The sequence below is a fragment of the Capricornis sumatraensis genome, chromosome 3 (assembly GCF_032405125.1).
Source record: "Capricornis sumatraensis isolate serow.1 chromosome 3, serow.2, whole genome shotgun sequence".
Lineage (NCBI taxonomy): Eukaryota > Metazoa > Chordata > Mammalia > Artiodactyla > Bovidae > Capricornis > Capricornis sumatraensis.
This window is the reverse complement of record NC_091071.1, coordinates 8589112-8606060: the sequence shown is the minus strand read 5'-3', so window position 1 is coordinate 8606060 and position 16949 is coordinate 8589112.

Here is a 16949-nt window from a genome sequence, read left to right as displayed (position 1 = left end):
TGGGATCTTAGTTCCCTAACCAGGGACTGAACCTGGTCCCCACATTGCAAGGTGGATTCTTAACCACTGTACCACCAGGGAAGTCCCCTCTTTAGCCAGTTCTCCTGACATTTACAAGTGTATGGTTTTTTTTAACAAAGAATCTGTTCTGGGGCTGAATCTAGAGTTGAAAGAGGCCCAAGAACTTTGGTCAAGTGACAGTCAGTCCCTTCTGCTGGGTAAATTGTCCACCCACCTCCCCAAGACGGTTGTGTGGTCCTGGCCCAGCTCAGGTGGACTGACCACTCCTGGGCTGAGCCCCCCGCCCCCTGCTGGCCCTCCACTGCCTCCGTCTTCTGCTGCTGCTGCTAAGTCGCTTCAGTCATGTCTGACTCTGTGCGACCCTGTAGACAGCAGCCCACCAGGCTCCCCCATCCCTGGGATTCTCCAGGCAAGAACACTGGAGTGGGTTGCCATTTCCTTCTCCAATGCATGAAAATCAAAAGTGAAAGTGAAGTCACTCAGCCGTGTCCGGCCCTTAGCGACCCCATGGACTGCAGCCTTCCAGGCTCCTCCATCCATGGGATTTTCCAGGCAAGAGTACTGGAGTGGGGTGCCATTGCAATGGCCTCCCTCTAGTTCTAGCAAATCTGACCAGTCTTGCCTTTGATGGAAACTACAGCTCCCTATCCTCTCCCAGACGGAGACTACCTTACTTTGTCTAATGCCTGTGTTCCTCTTTTTCCCTTTTGCCCATCTCGCCCATCTCATACTCAACCTCTAGACCCTCTTCCAGTCATGCCACACTCTTGACCATTCCCAAGTCTCACGCTGCATCTCTGCACCTCTCCTGCTTTTGCCCAAGATGTCCCACCACCCAGCATGCCCTTCCTCTCAATGCCTTATCCTAAAGCTATTGAAGAACTGACCCATCCTTTTGGCTCAGCACATACCTCCTCCTGCACAGGCAGAATCCATCCTTCCTTCCTAGCCCACTCTATCCCAGCCCCGATCCCAGCCTGACCTGTACCAGAGTCATTAAAGGCTCATCCATCCCCCCTCTTGTTAGACAAGAGGTCCCCTAAAAGCAAGGACAGAATCTGTGTCAATTTTTTCCAGTCCTAATCCCCACCACAGGATCTGCTACTTGGCAGACACAGGACCAGGGCGGGCGTGCGTGCGTGCTAAGTACTTCAGTCATGTCCAACTCTTTGTGACCCTATGGACTGAAGTCCACCAGGCTCCTCTGTCCAAGAGATTTTCCAGGCAAGAATGCTGCAGTGGGTTGCCATGCCCTCCTCCAGGAGATCTTCCCGACCCAGGGATCAAACCCATGTCTCTTATGTCTCCTGAATTGGCAGGCAAGTTCTTTACCACTTGGGAAGCCCAAGGCCAGGACATCTGGGCTCAAATTTCACCTGTGTGAACCTCAGACAAATTACTCAACCCCTCTGTGCCTCGGTTTCCTCATCTATAAAATAAGGAAAAATACCCACACCATTTGGTTGTTGAAGGGATTCAATGAATTAACCCACGTAAAGGGCTTAGGAAGTTCAGGCAGGACCCAGGCAAGCTTGGCAAATGCTAGCCAGACATGGTAGAAGTCTGTGGTTGAAACGACTTCCCAGGCGGCTCAGTGGTAAAGAATCCACCTGCCAAGCACGAGACACGGGTTCTGTTCCTGGGTCAGGAAGATCCTCTGGAGAAGGAAATGACAATCCACTCCAGTATTCTTGCCTGGAAATCCCAGGGACACAGGAGCCTGGTAGGCTTCAGTCTGTGGGGTTGTAAAAGAGTTGGACATGACTTAGTGTCTGAACAGCAACCTCACTCTTAAGAATCTTCATAGAAAAGGGGAGATACTTTCAACTGATCTTCAAGAGGTGTCCTTAAACGAAGAGACCCTCAAGCCTCTCCAGTTTCCATTAAGGGAAGGGGAGGCACCCACCAGAGACCATCTTTATCACCTCCCTTCATACTCAGCATCAAAATAACCATGAACGTCTTCCTCCTTCAGGAAGCCTTCCAGGATTGGGCTGCCTCAAGGAGCTTCTCCTTCCCTCTGTCTTCCTCTAGTGTGAAGGCCATCCCCACTGCACTCCCGCACTTCCCCATCTTCACTTTGCTGTCCTCTTACTCTGCAGTGGATGTAACCACCTCCAGACCCACTTCCAGGTCCACATGAGGTTTTCCTATAGATGAAACTGGAGCTAAGTGGGGCCCTGGAGAGAGAAGATCTTGTCCAAACTTTCCTGCCTCCCCTGTTTAACATATGAGTAGGGTAAATCCAGGTTGCTCCGTTAAATCTGAATTTCCGGTGAACACGAATCATCTTTTTTTGGCTGCACTGGGTCTTCGTTGCTGTGTGCAGCCTTTCTCTGGTTGCTGCAAACGGGGGCTACTCTCTAGTGGGGCTTGGGCTTTTCATTAAGTGGCTTCTCTTGCTGTGCAGCACAGGCTCTAGAGCGGGTGGGCTTGAGTAGTTGTGGTGCACAGGCTTAGTCTCTCCATGCCACATGTAATCTTCCCTGACCAGGGATCAAACCCATGTCCCCTGCGTTGGCAGGAAAATTCTTTTTTTTTTCTTATTTTGCAGTTTTAAAAAAATTTTTACTTTTAATTGGAGGATAATTGCTTTACAGTGTTGTGTTGGTTTCTGCCCTACATCAACATGAATCAGCCATAGGTATACATATGTCCCCTCCTGCTTGAACCTCCCTTCCACCTGCCACCCCTTCCCAGCCCTCTAGTTTGTCCCAGAACACTGGGTTGAGCTCCCTGAATCATATAGCAAATCCCCCCGGCTATCTGTTTTACACTTGGTAATATGAATGTTTCAATGCTACTTTCTCCGTTCACCATACCCTTGCCTTCCCTTACAGTGCCCATGAGTCTATTCTGCATCTCTATTGCTGCCCTACAAATAGGTTCAGTAGTACTATTTTTCTAGATTCCATAAATGTGCCCTAATATATGACATTTGTTTTTCTCTTTCTGGCTTGCACTTTGCTCTTTCACTCTGCATAACAGGCTCTAGGTTCATCCACATCACTAGAACTGACTCAAATTCATTCCTCTTTATGGCTGAGTAATATTTCTTTGTATATATGTACTATAACTCCTTTATCCGTTCATCTGCTGATGGACGTCTAGGTTGCTTCCGTGTCTTGGCTGTTGTAAATAGTACTGGCAGGTGGATTCTTAGCCACTGGACCACCAGGGACATCCTGAATTATCTTTTAGTATAAGTATACCCTGGAGAAGGCAATGGCACCCCACTCCAGTACTCTTGCCTGGAAAATCCCATGGATGGAGGAGCCTGGAAGGCTGCAGTCCATGGGGTCATGAAGAGTCGGACATGACTTCACTTTCATTTTTCACGCATTGGAAAAGGAAATGGCAACCCACTCCAGTGTTCTTGCCTGGAGAATCCCGGGGACGGGGGAGCCTGGTGGGCTGCCGTCTATGGGGTCACACAGAGTCGGACACGACTGAAGTGACTTAGCATACCCTAAATAGGGCTTCCCAGGTGGCTCTAGTGGTAAAGAATCTGCCCACCAACGCAGGTAGACATAAGAGATGCGGGTTCAATCCCTGGGTGGGGAAGGATCCCCTAGGGGAGGGCATGGCAACCCACTCCAGTCCTTGCCTGGAGAATCCCATAGACAGAGGAGCCTGGTGGGCTACAGTCGATAGAGTCACACAGAGTCAGTCACGACTGAAGTGACTTAGCATGCAAGCACACACATACCTAAATAGTGCATGAGACAAACTTAAAAAATATTTCTTATTTATGAATACTTTTTGGCCTGTCCCTGTCGTCTCTCTGGGCTGCTACCCTGTGAGTGTCCAGGGTATTTGCGGAATGAATGCTAAGAATCAGGAGGAATGTAGGGACCCAGAAGGGGAGGTCACACAAGGGGGAGTCAGTGGGCCCCAGGAGGCAGGGGGGGATGAGGGAAGGGGGTTCAGGAAAGTGGTGGGGTTCAGGGAGGAGGACAGAGCCTCAAGGATGAGCACACAAGGTGGGGAGGGGTTCCGGGAAAGGGGAGGGTCATAGAAAGACACAGGGACCCAGTGGGGAGAAAGAATGTCAGAAAGAGGTTCCAGGAGGAACCGGAGCTTAAGAAGGTAGAGGCTGTGGAGGAGGAGGTTAGGGAAGTAACGGGTGAGAAGGGGAGGGCTGCTCTGGAGGAATGGGAGTGGGGATCCTAAGGATGACGGGAAATCAGGGACAGAGGGGGTCGGAACCCAGCAAGGCATGGAGCTGGCGTCCAGGGGAATGAATGGTGCTCAGAGAGCCTGATGCAAACCCAAGAGAGCAAAGAGGGGCTGGGGCTCAGGGTGTAACCGCCGCCTCCCAGGCGCTGCCTTTGCCCACCTGGGCCTGGCTCCACACCTGTGGCTCCTCCTCTCTCCAACCCAGCCCTAGATTTGGGCACCAGGCACCAAACCCCCGCGGAGATGGGGTGGGGGGCGGGTGGGTTGGGGGTTAAAGGTGATCGGGCACGAGCGGGTCGCAGACTGGGAGTGGCAGAAGCCTGAGCCCATAGCCCGGGCCATGGCTGCCCCACAGCCCGCCAGCTGGGTGAGCGGCTGCCACCCACGTGCTAAGGAGAGAAGGAGGCACCGGATCAAGGGGCAAAGGACACTCCAAGCGGGCGGGGAGGGCGGGGCCCCCGGCAGTGCCAGCGTCCACACCCGCTGCTAAAAGCCCGGCCGGCGACTCAGCGCAGCGCACAGAGCCCTCTGCCGCCGGCGTAGAGAAGACACCGAGCATCCCGCGTGCGCCCCCGACGCCGCCCGGGGAGACCCGGTGGCCCTGGCTGGGCGCCACCCCCCCTCAGATAGCGCGGAATCCAAGTAAGGGGCATGGAGGAGGGGCAGCGGGGACAGGTGCTTAGCCCGAGGGGAGTCGGAGCCTCGCTCACGCGGACCTCGGTCTCCCCACCTGTCCAAGGGGGAGGGGCGCTCCTATGGCTCTGCCGAGCATTAAGGGTTAATAGTCTCGCGAACCTGCCTGCCTCCCTGAAGTTCAGCTGCCTTGAGAAGGAGGCAATCTCATACCCTAGAGAAGGCTCGAGATCAAGAATCGGAGAAGAGTTCATCCTGCTGCCCAGGCTCCCCGCTGTCTCCTCAGTCCTGCTGGGTGGGTCAGGGGTGAGGATGGGGGGAGGGGTCAGGTGCCCAGGGGGCTCTCCAGGGAGCTGAGTGTGGGCCAGGGAGTAAGAGGAAGGACCTTCCTCCCTATTGTCGCCGCCTGCCCTGGGCAGGTGTGGGTGCCTGTAGAGAAGCTGGTTCCAGGTGAGCCGGTGGATCAGGGACAAGGACCCAGACTCCTCCTGGCTGGACAGGGAGAAGCCGTGTGGATTCCCAGCCACCGGGCTTCTAGCCAACAGGCAGGGGCCAGGCAAGTGGTGAAAGGCACCCATGCTGGCTCCTACCGGCTTGGGAAGGAACTTCCCACCAGCTCCCCAGCCACCCTGTTCCCTGCCACCCTGCCTCCATCCCAGGTCTCCTGAGTCCACCTGCAGGGTCAGGAAGCCAGAGTCAGGCCTAGTTTCTTGTCTGTGGCTGGCTGTGTGACCTTGGGCATGTTACCTCCTTTTTCTGGGCCTGGCTCTCCCTCCTGTGTCTTGGGAGGCTTGTTCCTGGGCCAATGGTATAGAAACAGGGATAGAATAAATTGGAGCCACTTCAGAGGACCGGGCAGCCCCCTCTAAGCCAGGTGGGTCTGGTCCTTGCCAAGGGGGATGATGCTGGAGGCTCAGCTGAATCAGCTGGCAGTCGGGGCCGAGGATCTAGCCCCTGCCTCCATCTCACCCAGCTCCTCTCAACATCTGCTCAGATCCTCAGAAGAGGGGCCTGGGACTCTCAGGCCCACCCTAGGGAGGCTCAGCGCCTCAGCCTCAGGGCAGGGACAGCTCCTGGAGGAGAGGGAGAATCCCACTGAGGAGCTCTGAGCTGTGGCAACCAGGAGTTCCTCTTTTGTGAGGGTAATTCTTCTGACTGTGCCCCTCCACTACCCCCTTTTATGCCCTAAGTCAGTTCAGCCGCTCAGTTGTGTCTGACTCTTTGTGACCCCCTGAACTTCAGCACGCCAGGCCCCCCTGTCCATCACCAACTCCCGGAGCTTGCTCAAACTCGTGTCCATCGAGTCGGTGATGCCATCCAACCATCTCAGCCGTCCCCTTCTCCTCCTGCCTTCAATCTTTCCCAGCATCAGGGGCTTTCCCAGTGAGTCAGTTCTTTGTATCAGGTGGCCAATGTATTACCCTTCTAAGGACACAGTCTATCTGAGGCCTGGGCTCAGGGCTAGGGCAGAGATCAGGACTCAACCTGGGCCTAGGTGAGAGGGCTGCTGGGAGTTGGGGTCAGGGCCCCACCTGGGGTCCTGGAATGCTGTGAATGAAACTGTCTGACACGGGTGCAGGTGACTTTTGTAAACTGAATAAGCACCGGCAAATGTGAGGGGCGGCTTTTTGGAGGCTCCATGACCTCACCTGCGAAAACACTCAGACTCCCCTCCCAGGGTCCTCCTTCTGAAGCTGCCCTTAACCCTGCTGCTGGCCCTATGGTGGGCAAAAACAGGTTTTGGAGCTGTCAGGCCGGCAGAAGCCATCTTTAGGTCAATTCTCACTCCTTGATCAGGGCTGAAGAAGAGATTTGGGCTTGGATGTGAAACAGAGGAAGGAGGCTCAAGAGAGCTGGGAGTTGGGGCAGGAACCAAACTTTCCTGTACACCTACTGTGTGCTGGGCACTGTGTGGGGCTTTTCTGTCTCTGTTTCCTTCTTTCTGATAACCTGAGATGGAAAGGGATTCTATCCACTTTACCGATGAGGAAACAGAGGTTCAGAAAAGTCAAGACACTGGCTCAAGGCGAGGCAGGCTGGGATTCAAACTCAGGCAGCCTAATTCCAAGGCTTCTGTTCCCCTGGAAGAGGGCATGGCAACCCACTCCAGTATTCTTGCCTGGAGAATCCCAAGGACAGAAGACCCTGGCTACAGTCCATGGGGTCGCAAAGAATCAGACACGACTGAGGCGACTTTGTGAGCACACGAGCTGACCTTGCGCAGGGGACCCTGGCAGCCCCCAGCCAGAAGGAACAGGGCATTCCTCTGGCAGGGCCTGGAGCCGACAAGTAGGCGATGCATCCCTTTGGCTGGCCCTGGAGGTCAGCTGGCAGGTGGGTGGGCAGGTAATGGTCAGCTGCTGGGGGACCCCATTGGCTGTAAGACTCTGGGTGAAAAATGTGCCTTCCCGGGACCCCCTTTCCATGTCACCCCAGGGGCCTGAAGCCCTGATGGAGCTGGTGAGGGGCCTCACCTGGTGTGACACCCAGAGCTCCCCAGCACTGGAGGGGCCTGGGGATTCTGGGCAGGGCTGAGCTGTCTGTCACCCGTCCATAGCTGGTCTGACAAGGCTTTTTCCATGCCCAAGTCCCCTGGTGGAGGTTGTTCTCTGTGTCCTGGAGCACCTAGTTCTTTCTCTAACACCATGTGCAAAGGTGTTAGCTAGGAAGGAAGGGGAAAAAAAAAGGGCAGGGGTGGGAGAGGCAGAGAAGGAACGAGGAAGGAAACCACACTTATCAGTGCCGACCACTGGCTGTCCCTCACTCACTTCATTTGATCCTCACAAAAACCCCCTAAGGTAAATATAACATCATATCACACACCCATTTTATTTATTTTGTTTTATCAGCCTGGCCACACAGCATGTGAGATATCAATTCCCTGACCAGGGGTCGAATCCCCATCCCTTGCATTGGAAGCCCAGAGTCTTAACCTTTGGGCTGCCAGGGACGTCCTGCCACATCCATTTTAAAGATGAGAACCAGTACTCAAAGCACTCACTCCTTATACAGGGGTCGCACTCAGAGCGGGGCCCAAAGTCACAGATTAGGCGCAGCTTGGGCACCACCGTCCACGGCTCTGGGCCAGGGAGCCCCAGATGGGCCAGGCATCCTCTGGCCCTGACGTTTACCAGCCAGGCAGGGATCTGAGGGGCCAGGGAGGTCTCGATGATGATGATTCCACCCCTCCAAGGTACCCCCCTTTCTGCTCTCCAGGAACTGACCCTAGGCAGCCACATCCAGACTTCAACTTGGTACACACAGGTGGCCAGAAATGTACAAAGGAGACTGCACACCTGCTTTCCAGCTCTCTCTTTCCTCCTCTGTGGAATTGTCCCTGTTTTACTCCTCCCAGCCTGCTCTTGCAAGACTCCAGTGATGCAGCATGGAGGTTCCAGAACTGGGGGCGAGGAGCCTGGCATGGTCACTGACACACCATGCCAGTGGTCTGAGACAGCCCCTGAACCCAACCAATCCCCACTCTCCCTCTGAGTAACACGAGGTCTGTGGCCCTCGCTGACTTACAATCTTCTAGGTCATGGATATGAGTCTTGTGCAGCTGATGACACCCTGAACCCTGGAGGGTGTGGGGAGGACTTGCCAATCCTTTGTTGACGCAGCAAGTACTCACAAAGTGCCTACTGTGTGCCGGCTGCCCCTTCCACCCTGGTATGTGCGCCTTCTGCTACTTGATGTTTGCAGGAGGTCAGGTCAGCCTTCAGTGCCTCCGAGCAGCCCAGTGGAAGGACACACTGGGACTCTGGCATCGGACACACCTGGTTCAAATCCAGGTGACACTACTCATTAACTGTATGACCTGGAACAGCCATCCTACTCTCTCTAACACATGTAAACAAACAACTCCAAGCCAGGCGTGCTCTGTAAACTGGGAACCATCAGCCCTAGGTGACACATGGTTGAGTGTGTTGATTAGACAGGAGACCTAGTGTTCAGAGCCTGGCAAGCCACTGGGAGGCCTGGTTGTGGTACACTGGGAAACAGACATACCTGGTTTTTGTCTCCCAGTTTCAAGCACACAGCACCTAAAACCCCTGGAATCTTCAGAGTCTTTTGTATGCTAATAGATGACTAGTGGCCCCTAGATAGTTTTGAGCTGGTCACTAGGAAGATCAAGGCACTAGGAAGATCACGATCAAGGTTAGAGAATTGGAATTTCAGCTCCAGGGTTGTGGTCGGGGGACAGGGGCTGGAGATTGAGTTCAACCATCAAGAGCTAAGGATTTGTTTTTATTTTTATTTCTACTTATTTATTTGGCTGCACCCAGGTCTTAGTTGTGGCACACAGGATCTTTAGTCTAGTTCCTGTGGGGATCTAGTTCCCTGACCAGGGGTCAAACCCAGGGTTCCAGCTTTGCGAGCTTGGAGTCTTAGCCGCTGGAGCACCAGCAAGTCCCCAGGGTTATACCATTTAATCAATCGCGCTTATGAAATGAAACCTCCATAAAGATCACTAAATGAAGGAGTTCAGAGAGCTTCTGGGTTGGGGTACTGGGTGGAGTGGTGCACCAGGCGGAGGCATAGAAGCTCCGCGTACCCCCTGCCCCTTATACTTTGCCCTATGCATCTCTTCCATTCACGTCTCCAGAGTTCTCTCCTTTATGAGAAACCGAGAAATATAAGTAAAGAGCTTTCCTGAGTCCTGTGAGCCTTTCTAACAAATGATGGAACCTCAGTCAGGGGTCAAGGATCCCCCTGTTTATAGCCAGTCGGTCAGTACTTTGGTGTCTGAAGCGGAGGCAGGCTTGCAGGACCAAGCCCTTAACCTGTGGGATCTGACGCTAACTCCGGGTAGACGGTGTCAGGGCTGAATTGAATTGGAGGCCACCCAGCTGGTATTGGAGGACTGGAGAAGACATCGCGCATTTGGCGTCAGCAGTGTTGTGAGTACAAACTGCCCACTGACAAATGGCAGCCTTCGGCATTTTTACAGACGACAGACTCTTGGCATGGCGGCTCTTCTTGGTGAAGCTGCAGCTCCGGGCTGGCCCCCCTCCCTCACTCTGCTCTGATGCCAGTGGCGCATTCTGCTCCCCTAGCTGTTCACAACACGCCAAGAGGCTGGGCTGCTTCTGCCCATGTTGCAAGGAGGGCAGCTGAGGCCCAGAGAGGGCAAACGGCTTGTGTAAGATGGCCAGCCTCCCCGATGAGCCAGCCTTCCAGGCCTTGTGCCCTGAAGAGAAGATGTCCCCATGGGGTCCAGAGTGAGAATAAAGTGTCAGACAAGCTGTGTGGGAAGCTGCACCCCCCAGTGTCTAATCAGCCAAAACAGGGAGCCTTTTCTCTTTTTTTTTGGGGGGGGGTCATGCCTCAAAGCTTGTGGGATCCTAGTTCCCCAATCAGGGATCAAACCCAGGCCCTTAATTCCCCAGGGAGTCTGTTTGGGTAGCTTTGATCTCTGGACTTCCGGGTCCTCAAGAAGAGGGGAGGGGGTTTCTCATGCCATATATATATTTTATTTTAGTATTTATTTGACAGCATGCAGGATTTTAGTTGTGGCGTCTAGTTCCCTGACCAAGGATCAAACCCAGCCCCCTGTACTGGAAGCCTGGAGTCTCAGCCACTGGATCACCAAGGAAGTCCCTCTCATGCCATCTTCTACTCCACTGTCTCCTCTTGTTTCCTTGACTGTTTTGGAGGATTTTTTTCCCCCTGGTTTCAAAAGCAATACACAGGTATTACTTTAAAATTTATTGAGATTTATAAAATAAATGTCTCCATTACCCTACCCTCCACCAAAGACCACCAGAGTCATCATTTGATACTTGTATGCCCAGGCTTTTCTTCTTTTTTAATGTGTGTTTACTATTGTTAATTTACTCAAATGGGATCACATTTCTCATTTCTTTTTTAATCAACATTGCATCTTTCCCTATTTCTATAGGGATGATGACAGCTAGTATTACTATGGAAGCCTTTTGCAGTTATTAATTCACAAAATCCTCATGAAAACTATGAGAGACGGATCCTATTATTATCCCTGTTTCACACATGAGGTTGTTAACAGCTACATAGTATTTCACGGAAGGGATTTATCAGAATTTATTCATCCATTCTCCGGTTTCTCAGTATTATAAACAGTGCTGCCCGGAACGTCTTTGTACATCTTTGCACACTTATGGAGATATTTCATAGGACAGATTCCTACAGTTGAACTTGTTGGGTCAAAGAGTACCAACATTTTTGATGTAATAGATTTTGCCAAATGGTCCTGCAAAAATAGAACCCCATGTTACTGGTCCGCCAACAGAAGAGGGGAAAAGCTTGTAATCTGGCCCATGGCATTCCTGCCTTCTCCTGGCCTGGAATAGGGTTCTCTGACTGCCGAGGAAGCAGCCACAGAGCTGGACAAAGAAGTTTCTGGGCAGGGAATTCCCTGGCCAGCCAGTGATTAGGACTCCAAGCTCCCACTGCCGAGGACCTGGGTTCAGTCCCTGGTTGGGGAACTAAGATCCCGCAAACTTCAAGGTGCAGCCAAAAAGAAAGAGAAACTTACTGGGCTGATAACCCCTTCCCCCCAATCCTGCCACAGGCCACTGTTTTCTTCCCCCTCTCCCCCCGGCTGGCCCTGCCCACCAGCCACCTGCTCCCTGCTCTACTAGGGGCTGCACCCCAGGGCCCTATGGGAATGGCTTCCCTCTCCTCTCTACTATCCAACTGTACTAGTGGGCCTTGCCTGGCCATCCATTAGCTAAGACTCTGTGCTCCCAACGCAGGGGTTCTATACCTGGTTGGGGAACTAGATCCCACATGCTGCAACTAAGACCTGGCACAACCAAATAAAAAATTTTTTTAAAGTATGAATAATATGACCTTACTTGTAATATCACTTACTGTAAATATAGAAGCAGAAATTCTGTAAGCAAGAAGTGTATTTTTGCCAAGGGAAGTGGCTTTTTTCATTCCTCCTACGATGAGACTCATATATATATATATATATTTAAGATTTATTTTATTTGTTTGACTGTGTTGGGTCTTAGTTACAGCACACAGACTTAGTTGCCCCATGGCATACAGAATCTTAGTTCCCTGGCCCAGGATTGAACCTGCATCCCCTGCATTGGAAGGCAGGTTCTTAACCACTGGACCACCAGGGAAGTCTGAGACTCATATTTTTTGATAGAACGATTGAGTGCTTCTGATATGAAATATCATTCAGTCCAACTTCCTCACTTTGATATAGTCATATTTATCCATTTTCCCTTCGTGACTTGTTCATCCATTTTTCAGATACAGAAACTGAGACCCAGATAGGGGAAATGACTTTCCAACTTGCCACTGGTTAGAGACCCAGCTAAGACTCCTCTTTCTCTAACCTACCTATCCATCCTCTATTCTCTCAAATCACTCAGTGATTTCTCCTCCTACCGCTACCTAGATGCCCAGTCCATTCCCAGGCAAGGCAGGCTTCCGTGAGGCTGCACCTGCAAACTTAAGCTCTCTCTTCTCTTTTTAAAATTTATGTGGCCGCACTGGGATCCTAGTTGCATCATGCAGGATCTAGTTCCCTGACCAGGGATCAAACCCGGGCCCCCTGTATTGGGAGCATGGAGTCCTAACTACTAGACCTCCGGGTAAGTCCTTTAGTCTCTCTTTTCAAAAACTTATAAGTCTAACATCCATATAAAAACTGTTCATAAGTGTCCAGTTCAGTGAATACTCACAAGGAACATGCACGTGTTTCTTGAGCCCAGATAAAGAGACAAAATGTCAGTGGCCTCTTCTTGATCCCCTCTAGTGACCCCAAGGCTAAAACACAGCCTAACACCAGGGATTAGCCTCTTTTAGTAAGTGCATACTAAGTCTGCTGAGTCAGTTGTGTCTGACTCTGTGACCCTATGGACTGTAGCCCGCCAGGCCCCTCTGTCCACAGGGATTCTCCAGGCAAGAATACTGGGGTGGGTTGCCATGTCCTCCTTCAGATCTTCCTGACCCAGGAAACCTGCATCTCTTACGTCTCCTGCATTGGCAGGCGGGTTCTTTACCACTAGTGCCACCTGGGAAGACCAGCCTGTTTTGGAGCCTTATGTAAACGAAGCCTTACAGCATCCACACTTCCACGTCAGGCTGCTTTTGCTCAGCATGTTGTCAGTGAGATTCATCCATATGGTTGCATTTGGTAGTAGAGTGTTCATCTCTTTGCTGTGTTAAGACTCTGTTGTGTGTCTGCGCTGAGATATATTTATTCATTCGCCCGTTGATAAACATTTGCATTGTTTCCAGTACTGAGCTAATAAGGCTAATGCTGTTCTGAATAGTCTTGTACATGTCTTTTGGTGCACATATGTGCACATATCTGTGGAACTGCTGGGTCATAAGGTACACGGATGTTCAGCTCTGGTGGATACTGACTAATAGTTTTCCAAAACGATTGTGCCAAGTCACAGCGGTGGTGGCGGTGGAGGAGGTTCTGCACACACTGCATCCTCACAAACAATTGCTTGTCTTTTCTTTTTTTAAATTATTTATTTGTCTGCACTGGGTCTTAGTTGCAGCATGTGGGATCTTCAATCTTCATTTCAGCATGTGAGATCTTTCAGCTGCAGCATGCAAACTCTTAGTTACCGCACGTGGGATCTAGTTCCCTGACCAGGGACCGGACCTGGGCCCCTTGCATTGGGAGCGTAGACCACCAGTTAGTCCAGTTAGTCCCTGTTAGTCCTTTTAATTTGAGAAACTGGGTATGTGGGAGTCAGGCTTCCCCCATCAGATTGCCTGGGATTGAATCCCATTCTTTTTACTCTTGACCTTCAGCAAAGCCTGTTTTTCTTGCCTACAAAATGAGTTGAAAGTCATGGGACTGTCAGAAAGATACCCTAGACCAAGCAGTTTAGGCTCCACAAACATTAGCTATTTATGGTTAATTCTCGTAACAGGCTCTGAATCACTTCCCTTTCCAGAGCCTGAGTTTCCCCTTCTGTAAAATGGCAATGAAAATACAAACACCCTCACATACACACACAGTGGAGCAGATTACCAGTCAGTTAAATAATATATTAAATATATTTAAATATAAGTTAAATATATTAAAGTACCTATTTTTTTTTTTTTTTACTGAAATAGAATACACTTACTGGGGCTTCCCAGGTGGTGCTAGTGGCCGTGCAGTGACCAGCACAGGAGTCAGCTGGTGATGCAGGTCATGCCGTGACCGGCGGTGCCAGTGCGGACGACGTGAGACTTGGGTTCAGTCCTTGAGTCAGGAAGATCTCCTCCTGGAAGAGGGCACAGCAACCCACTCCAGTGTTCTTGCCTAGAGTATCCCATTGACAGAGGAGCCTGGCAGGCCACGGCCCATGGGGTCACTAAGAGTGGGACACGACTGAAGAGACTTAGCACTCATGCATGTACCCTTTTTCACCGGCTCTTACTATATTTATAAAGTTGTGCAAACATCACCACTATCTAATTCTGGGATATTTTCAACACCCTAAAGCGAAACCCTGTACCCGCAGTAGTCATTTTCCATTTTCCTACCCTATAGATATTAAAAGTCCCAGGGACTTCCCTGCTGGTCCAGTGGTTAACATTGCATCCTTCCAATGCGGGGGGTATGGGTTTGATCCCTGGTCAGGGAACTAAAATCCCACCTCGCGGTGTGGCTAAAAATAAATAAATAAAAGTGCCAGATCTTTGCCTTGTTTTTTAACTCAGCAAAATACTTAGCACTGGGACAGGCTCATAATGTGCACTTAATAAATATTATCTATGTGTGTGGATGTAGATGGATGGATGGATAGATAGGGAGAGCACACTCAGTCTAAATAGATATAAACTCATTCATTCAGCAAATACCCATTTCCACATTTGCACTGAAGAATTTGGTCCCTGGAGAGTGAGATGCGATTCTTGCTTTCAGAGATGCTGCCATCTAGTGGGGAAGAGAGGCGTGTGCATGTGAACCCAGGGCCGAATGAAATTGCAGTCGCAGCTGAACAAGAGTTGTGGTATCTTGGGGAAGAGGCCAGAGCGGCACTTCTAGGAGAGGTGAGCTTTGGGCGGCAGCCTCACAGGTGAAGGGACCTGGGCTTCTGAGTCAGATCTGGCTCTGCCTTCTCTCCACTGGGGACCTTGAACGACTGCTTCCCCTCTCCAAGCCTGTCTCTTCAACTGTAAAATGATGGTAGTGACCCCTAACTTCAGTAGGTTAGAGATGATGTTTCAAAAGTGTTGGACGCAGGGACTTCCCTGGCAGTCCGGTAGTTAGTACTCCGAGCTTTCACTGCCGAGGGTGCGGGTTCAGTCCCTGGTCTGGAACTAAGATCCCACAAGCCACGTGGCACAGCCAAAAAAATAAACTCCTTTTAAACGGTCAACAGATAGGTTGGAGGAGACTAGACAAGGTGAATGAAGCATATATCCAAGGCCTCAGCAAAGTTAAGGCATTAGAACACTTTTTAAGTTTTATTAATTGATACACACATTTTTAAAAATTGAAATGTCATCATGGGAGAAGTCAGAATTTGTGGACTTCATTTTTTTAACTCAAATAAATGAATTTTAAAATTTTTTCCCAAAATTCATTTGGGTAACTTTTGTATTTTGGGAGTCAATTTGTTTTATTTTTTTTTTAATTGAAGCATAGTTGATTTGCAGTGTTGTATTAGATTGTTAGGTGTACAGCAAAGTGATTGAGTTACACACACACATATGGGCTTCGGAAGTGGCTTAGCAGTAAAGAATCTCCCTGCCAGTGCAAGAGATTTGGGTTCGATCCCTGGGTTGGGAAGATCTCCTAGAGAAGGAAATGGCAACCCACTCCAGTATTCTGCATGGGAGATCCTACGGAGAGAAGCCTAGTGGGCTACAGTCCATGGGGTTGCAAAAGAGTCGGACAGGACTCAGCGACTAAATAACAATAAAATATACACATACATACACATATATATTCTTTTCCAGATTCTTTTCTGATACAGGTTATTACAAGATAATGAATATAGCTCTCCATGCTATAAAGTAGGGTCTCGTTTATTGTGGACCTCCTTTTATTTCCTGCAGTGTTGCTTTGTTTTGAATTATGTGCAGAGGGATTATATTTTCAGTGTTCAGGCCTCAAGAGTACAGAGATGGGGTACAGATGCCTGTGGAGAGCCAACTGATGTCTGGGCAAAAAGAGAGGCATGAAGTAAGGGAGATAACCCACCCTAGTGAAGACTAGCTCAGAGGAAAGTTTCTTTTTTGGGCTATGCTGTGTAGCATGCAGAATCTTAGTTTCCAGACCAGGGATTGAACTGCAGTGGCAGCATGGAGTCTTAACTACTGGACCACCAGGGAAGCCCCCAGGGGAAAGTCTTTTGAGCACAGAACACTACTCTTAGATTTTCTCCTGGGACAGGAGGTTGGAGGAGCATAGGAGTGTGAGCTGGAATGGTGATAGCAGGGACTTAGAACCAAGAGTGGTTCAAGTTGCAGGACCCTAAGACATCACTGAATTCAACTTTCCCATTCCAGGTGGCTCAATGAGTAAAGAAAGTGAAAGTCACTCAGTCGTATCCAGCTCTGCAACCCCATGGACTATACAGTCCATGGATTCTTCGGGCCAGAATACTGGAGTGGGTAGCCTTTCCCCTCTCCAGGGAATCTCCTGTCTTAGGGTCCTACAACTTGAAACACTCTTGGTTCTAAGTCCCTGCTATCCTGCAATGCAGGAGACATAGGAGACCCAAGTTCAATCTCTGGGTTGGGAAGATCCCCTCCTCACTAGATCCCCGAGTGAGTTGCAGTTGTCTTGCCTGGAGAATCCCATGGACTGAGGAGCCTGGCGGGCTATAGTCAATGGGGTCGCAAGGAGTCAGACACGATTGAAGTGAATGAGCAATACACTGAGCACATTTTACAGACAGATTCTCCATAAGACACAGACTTGCCCAGGGTCATTCATGGAATTAGTGGCAGAGAAGGATCAATTCAGATGTCTGTTTTAGCTCAGTTAGTAAAGAATCTGCCTGCAATACAGGAGACCCAGGTTTGATCCCTGGGTCAGGAAGATCCCCTGGAGAAGGAAATGGCAACCCACTCCAGTATTCTTGCCTGGAGAATCACATGGACAGAGGAGCCTGTTGGGGTACAGTCCATAGCATCACAAAGAGTTGGACACG